This window comes from Myotis davidii, unplaced genomic scaffold (assembly GCF_000327345.1).
Source record: "Myotis davidii unplaced genomic scaffold, ASM32734v1 scaffold43, whole genome shotgun sequence".
NCBI lineage: Eukaryota > Metazoa > Chordata > Mammalia > Chiroptera > Vespertilionidae > Myotis > Myotis davidii.
The window spans coordinates 269,191-275,195 of NW_006294590.1; the positions used below are offsets into that span (position 1 = coordinate 269,191).

At 58.4% G+C, this 6,005-nt stretch overlaps 1 long non-coding RNA gene across 1 annotated transcript in view; it reads right to left on the reverse strand.

The window, feature by feature from the left end:
• Window positions 1–3,294: 3,294 nt before the first annotated feature.
• Window positions 3,295–6,005, reverse strand: part of LOC107183931 — a 17,007-nt gene continuing 14,296 nt past the window's right edge. Inside the window, exon 3 of the long non-coding RNA XR_001514754.1 lies at window positions 3,295–3,306. This is a non-coding gene — a long non-coding RNA (uncharacterized LOC107183931). The remainder of the gene's footprint in view (window positions 3,307–6,005) is intronic.

Genomic DNA, 6,005 nt, shown 5'->3' on the forward strand with positions numbered 1-6,005 from the left:
AGGGCACGTCCCTCGGTTGCAGGCTCCCTCCCCAGCCAGGCTCTGGTCGGGGTGCATGCAAGAGGCACCTAATCGATGTGTCACTCTCACATCAGTATTTCTCGCTGTCTTTCCCTCTCTGTCCTACTCTTTCTAGAAATATCCTCGGGTGAGGATTAAAAAATAAATAGAGGGGTGGGGCGAGGAGAAAAGAAGGGACAAGGTGTCCACGCCAGTCTTGCAGGAAGAGAGGATGTGATGCATCGGAGGAGGGAAGCCATGGTGTGACTCAGGAAAAGGTGTTTCATTGTCACGTGATAGCGCCGGTAGCCGGTGGCGCTGCCCCCACGCCCCTGCCCGCGTCCCTGGGGAGGGGGCAGGAAACAAGGTCACTGAAGGTCTTACGTCTGCATACTGTATTTATTTAGTTGGACTTTTTTCTCCTGAGGAGAGCGGACCCACCGCGTTAACGCAGCCCCGATCTCCAGGGGGATGAGGGCAGGGTGCGGGGTTCTCTGGCCTCCGCGTTTCTGGGCTCGGTGGCTGGGTTCCCGGGGTCCCTCCGGCCTGGTTCCCGCCCCGACCACCTCAGCAAACCTCCCGCCCTGCCGGGAACACCCTGCTTAGGAGCGCTCACCCGCCCTGGGTCCCCTTCCCCGGTCCGTGATTAGCATCTGTCGCATTGAAACTGGAAAGCAATACATCAGCGTCTGTGCCAATGCCCTTCCCCCTCCGCCTCCTCCCCGTTTTATTTATATGGAATGTGCGCTTCACGATGGAATGACCGCCCCTCCGTCGCTGGAAAAGCGCCCCTTCGCTTGGCCGCCGTGGGGGGCTCACCAGGGATCCCCCATGCCCCCGGGTGGGCAAGCCAGCAGCGGGCAGAGGAAGGCCCGGAGCCCAGATGCGACCCTCGCTGCTCGGCGGCCAGGCCCAGGCGCTGCAACAAGAAATGAAGCCTCCCGGCCCTGGCCCCGGGTCTGGAGCCCTGAGCTTTGTTCTGTCCTCCCCGGGCCGCCCGCCTCCCGCCAGGGAGGGGCCCGGGCTGGTCTCAGCAGCTCCTTCTGCCTTTGAGCGCCACCATCTGTACCGCGTGGGGGAAGGGGCCACTGACACTTTCATTAAAGTTGCCTGAGACGACCTGGCCTGCGTGGTGGTGGTTGCTGCACGAAGAGGGAGAACCGCTGGGCACTTTTGGGGTGGGCAGTGCGGCGGGTGGCGTGAGGGCCAGGTGCCCCCTGGGCCTCGGGGCGGGAGCTGTGCCCACCGTTATGGAGGGGCTGCTGGACGGTGTCGGGACACGGAGCAGCATCAGTCACTCCGAGGGGAGCGAGAGCTTCGGGCCATCTGGTTTGAGAGAGGACAGGGGAGCGTGGGCTCTGCCAAGCCCGGGGGCAGGGGAGCGCTAGCCTCACCTGGCCCGGCCCTGCAGAGCCCTCAGCCTCCTGGGACCCAGGCTCGGTGGTCTGGCCTCTGTAGCCTGCAGGCCCTGGTCGCTCTTAGCCACCACGGCCTCGCACTGAGTGTGCGGCCCCTAAAAGGCTGTAGTGTCTCTACCCTGATCTTCTCAGTCCTGTTTAGAGACCTTTATTATTTTTTTAAGTGTATTTTTATTGACTTCAGAGAGAGAGAAACAATGAGAGAGAATCAGGGATCGGCTGCCTCCTGCACCCCCCCTACTGGGGACCGAGCCTGCAACCTGGGTATGTGCCCTGACCCGGGATGGCACTCTGACCTCCTGGTTCGTAGGTCGACGCTCAACCCCTGAGCCACGCCGGCCGGGCATGAAGACCTTTAAAAAAAGTCCTGTTACATCTCTGACTTGGGGTTGACTTTTCAGGCCAGAGCTGACGGTCCCCGTGTTCCTGAGAGCAGGGACTCTGTCCGGCCGAGCCCAGGCCACTGTCGTTGCCCAAGAAGTGGGACCACTCGCTGCTGCCCAGCATCTGAGATCCTGACACTTCAAAGGGCCACCGCAGGCCTCTCGGTCCAACGCCTTTGCTTGATAGATGGGTAAACTGAGGCATACAAAGCCCCCCCGCCCCCACATACACACACACTCAGCATCCCAGAGCAGGTTCATGAGCAGAAGCTGGGATTTCGGGTTCTTGATGGCCCCCCAAACTGACTCCCTTCCTGCTGGACTAGACTCAGCCAGACCACGGCACGGGTCTGGACACACGGACTGAGGCCTCCTGGCATTGGGCACACACCCTGGGTGCCTAAAAGGAGGGCAGGGTTTTGTATGAAAATACCAGAAGATGCCTTAGCCCAGTGGTTCTCAACCTTCTGGCCCTTTCAATACAGCGCCTCATGTTGTGACCCAACCATAAAATTATTCTCGTTGCTACTTCCTAACTGTCATGTTGCTACTGTGATGAATCGTCATGTAAATATCTGATAGGCAGGATGGTCTTATGCGACCCCTGTGAAAGGGTCGTTCGACCACCAAAGGGGTTGCGACCCACAGGTTGAGAACCGCTGCCTCAGCCCGTTTGACTTAGTGGTTAGAGCATCAACCCGAGGATTGAAGGGTCACGGGTTCGGTTCTGGTCTAGAGCATGGACCTCAGTGGCAGGCTTGATCCCCAGCCCTAGCTGGGGTACGTGCAGGAGGCAACCAATGGGTGTGGCCTCTCTCACATCAATGCTGCTTCTCTCTGTCTCCCCCCATCCCTTCCACTCTCTCTAAAAAGAAAAGTCAGCCGGAACCGGTTTGGCTCAGTGGGTAGAATGTCGGCCTGCGGACTGAGGGGTCCCAGGTTCGATTCCGGTCAAGGGCATGTACTTGGGTTGCGGGCACATCCCCAGTAGGAGATGTGCAGGAGGCAGCTGATCGATGTCTCTCATCGATGTTTCTAACTCTCTATCTCTCTCCCTTCCTCTCTGTAAAAAATCAATAAAATATATTAAAAATAAATAAATAAAAAGAACAGTCAGAGGAGCCCTGGCCGTGCGGCCCCGTTGGCTGGAGCAAGGTCCTGCACGCTGAAAGGTCGCGAGTTCAGTTCCCACCCAGGTCGCAGGTTCGACCCCTAGTCCAGGTGAGTACAAGGCGCGATGGACCAAGGTTTCTCTCTCTCATGGATGTTTCTCTCCTTCCGTCCTCACTAAAAAAATAAAAGTAAAACATTTAAATCTCAACCTTTATACCCTCCCTGCCACCCCCGCCAAAGAATGCTCCAGTTTCCTTAAAAGGAAGTGGGTCCACTGACTAATGATGGGCTGTCAAAAAAAATAGCTCTTGAAAGAAAAACAGAAAAAATGAGGGGGTGACAGACACACCCAACTCTTGATGAAGCCAGAAGGCCTCCCGGAGCCGGCGCCGCTGCCCGGGGGCAGGGGGCAGGATTGGGGCTGAGGTCACCCCTGGGTGAGCGGGGAGCTGTCAGCCCTGGGGCTGCGGGGGTGGGGGGAGAGCTCGGTCAGCGTGACTGGAGTGGGAGAGCGATGGGTCAGCTGCCAGGCAGAGTCTGCGTCACCCGAGTTCCCCCAGCACCGAAAGGCCAGCCAGGCCATGGTGACGAACGGGAGCCCATGTAAATGTTCTGGGGGACAGGGCCCTGTCGCGTCTCCCAGACGTGTGTGTCCAGGTTGGAAAGGAAACCAGGGGCGGCCTGGCCGGTGTGGCTCAATGGATAGAGCCTTGGCCTGCGAACTGAAGGGTCCCAGGTTCCATTCCGGTTAAGGGCATGTGCCCGGGTTACTGGCTCGGTCCCCAGTGTGGGGCATGCAGGAGGCAGCCGATCCATGATTCTCTCTCATCGCTGATGTTTCTCTCTCTCCCTCTCCCTTCCTTTCTGAAATCCATAAAAGTATATTTAAAAGAAAAGAAAGGGAACCAGGGCCCTGACCGGTTTGGCTCAGTGGATAGAGCGTCGGCCTGCGGACTCAATGGTCCCAGGTTCAATTCCAGTCAAGGGCATGTACCTTGGTTGGGGGTACGTCCCCAGTGGGGAGTGTGCAGGAGGCAGCTGATCGATATTTCTAGCTCTCTATCCCTCTCCCTTCCTCTCTGTAAAAAAATCAATAAAATATATTTAAAAGAAAAGAAAGGGAACCAGGGAATTTGGGGGACCAAGGCTGCCTGGAGGGATGAGCCAAGTGTCCTGAGCCAGGCCGCCGGCCGGACCTCACAGGACTGTGTGTTCCGAGCCAGGCCCTCGGGGCTCCTAGGACAGCGAGGGCTCAGTCCGCACACCGAGTACTTTTCTGTCCCCTCCCGTGGGTGGACCCGGGCAGGCCTGACCACAAGCTCCCCTTCGGTTCTCAGTCACTTTATGGAAACTTGAGCCCTGCGCCCGGGGAGGCGTCGGTTCAGATGGGATTCCGGCCAGAGAGCAGGCCTGAGGCGCGGGCCTCACCGGGCTCAGGGCCTGAGGAGCCAGAAGAGCAGGCACCTGAACGGTGGCCACCCCCGGCCCGGGGCCTCCCCGGGGGCTCGAGAGCTTGAGTGACCATAGACGGGCAGACGTGTGGAACGTGCGGCATGGCTTCATGGGGAAGCCAGACCCACCCAGAGAGCAGCAGCTGCTCATTGAAATTCAGCTACAATTTATTTTTTTAATCTATTTTTATGGATTTCAGAGAGGAAGGGAGAGGGAGAGAGAGAGAGAAACATCCATGATGGGAGAGAATCGTGGATGGGCTGACGCCTCCTGCACGCCTCACACTGGTGATCGAGCCCACAACCTGGGCAGGTGCCTGGGAATTGAACCCTGACCTCCTGGTTCCTAGGTCGTTGCTCAACCACGGAGCCACACCGGCTGGGCTACTGGTTTTGTTGAAGAGGCTGTCCAGGCCATGTCACTTTGGGGGGCCCCAAAGCCCCCCAGCAGCTTCTCCTTACCCCCTGGGCTCCTCAGTCGCAAGGCTTCCTCGCCCCAGAGCTCTGAGCTCCCTGCTGGTGGTTTCTGCGGCGCTTCCTGGGCGGAGAGGGTGCAGAGCTGCGGTGCCTGAGAGATTGGGCAACACTGATCCCCAAGCGAGGTGAGGCGGCGAGGATTTCTCAACCCACCGTGGAGCAATTCTACCTGGGACAGGCCGTCGGCTGCCAGGAGGGTTGGCGTGCCTTGCCGGGAGTGTGCTGTGGGTGGCCTTTGGCCCTGGTACTGCATGGCCACTGCTCTCAAGATGTTCAGAACCGGCCCAGCCAGCGTGGCTCAGAGATTGAGCATCGACCTATGAACCAGGAGGTCACAGTTCCATTCCCGGTCAGGGCACAGGCCTGGGTTGTGGCTCGATCCCCAGTAGGGGGCATGCAAGAGGCAGTCAGTCAATGATTCTCTCTCATCATTGATGTTTCCATCTGTCTCTCCCTCTCCCTTCCTCTCTGAAATCAATAAAATATATAATTTTTAAAAAGACATAATTGTAAAGAAGAAAAAGAAGGAGAGGAGAGGAGGAGGGAGAGGAAGAAGAAGGAGAAGGAGAAGGAGAAGGAGAAGGGTGGGTGGGTGTCTGGGCCAGGGTTTGGGTTCACATCTGGGGACCCACAAAGCTGGCACAAGGGAAGCATTGGCTCACCACTCTCTTCTCATGAGCCTCAGTTTCCCCAGATCTGACATAAGAGGGTCTGATGGTGTCTGATCTCTGGAGGCCTGAGGGAGGAGGGACAACTTGTCCGGAGTCGTCCCCTTCCGGTACCTCTTCTGGGCCGCCTTGCAGGCCCGCTGGGCATCCAGAGGACCCGCCGGGCTTCAGCTGCAGTCGCCAGGCCCCCGGGTCCCTCCTGACCTGCGCACTGTGGTTGTGGAAGGCAAGCAGCTCATCTCTGCCTGCAGACACTTCATCTGTTGTCTGACAGTCGCCCATTTCCTGGGGCCCAATGTTCCCCAGGAAGGCATGTCAAGAATCCCAGCTCCATGTCCTGGCACTCGGAGCCGATGGCCTGATAACCGCTGGGAACAGTTTTCCGATGAAAACTTGGCGCGCAGCCCCCGCCTGCTGGGCTCCTCCAGCTGTGGTTTGAATGGAGCAGCTGGGCCCAGGTTGGGGCGGCAGGGACTGGATGGGGCTGAGCGGATC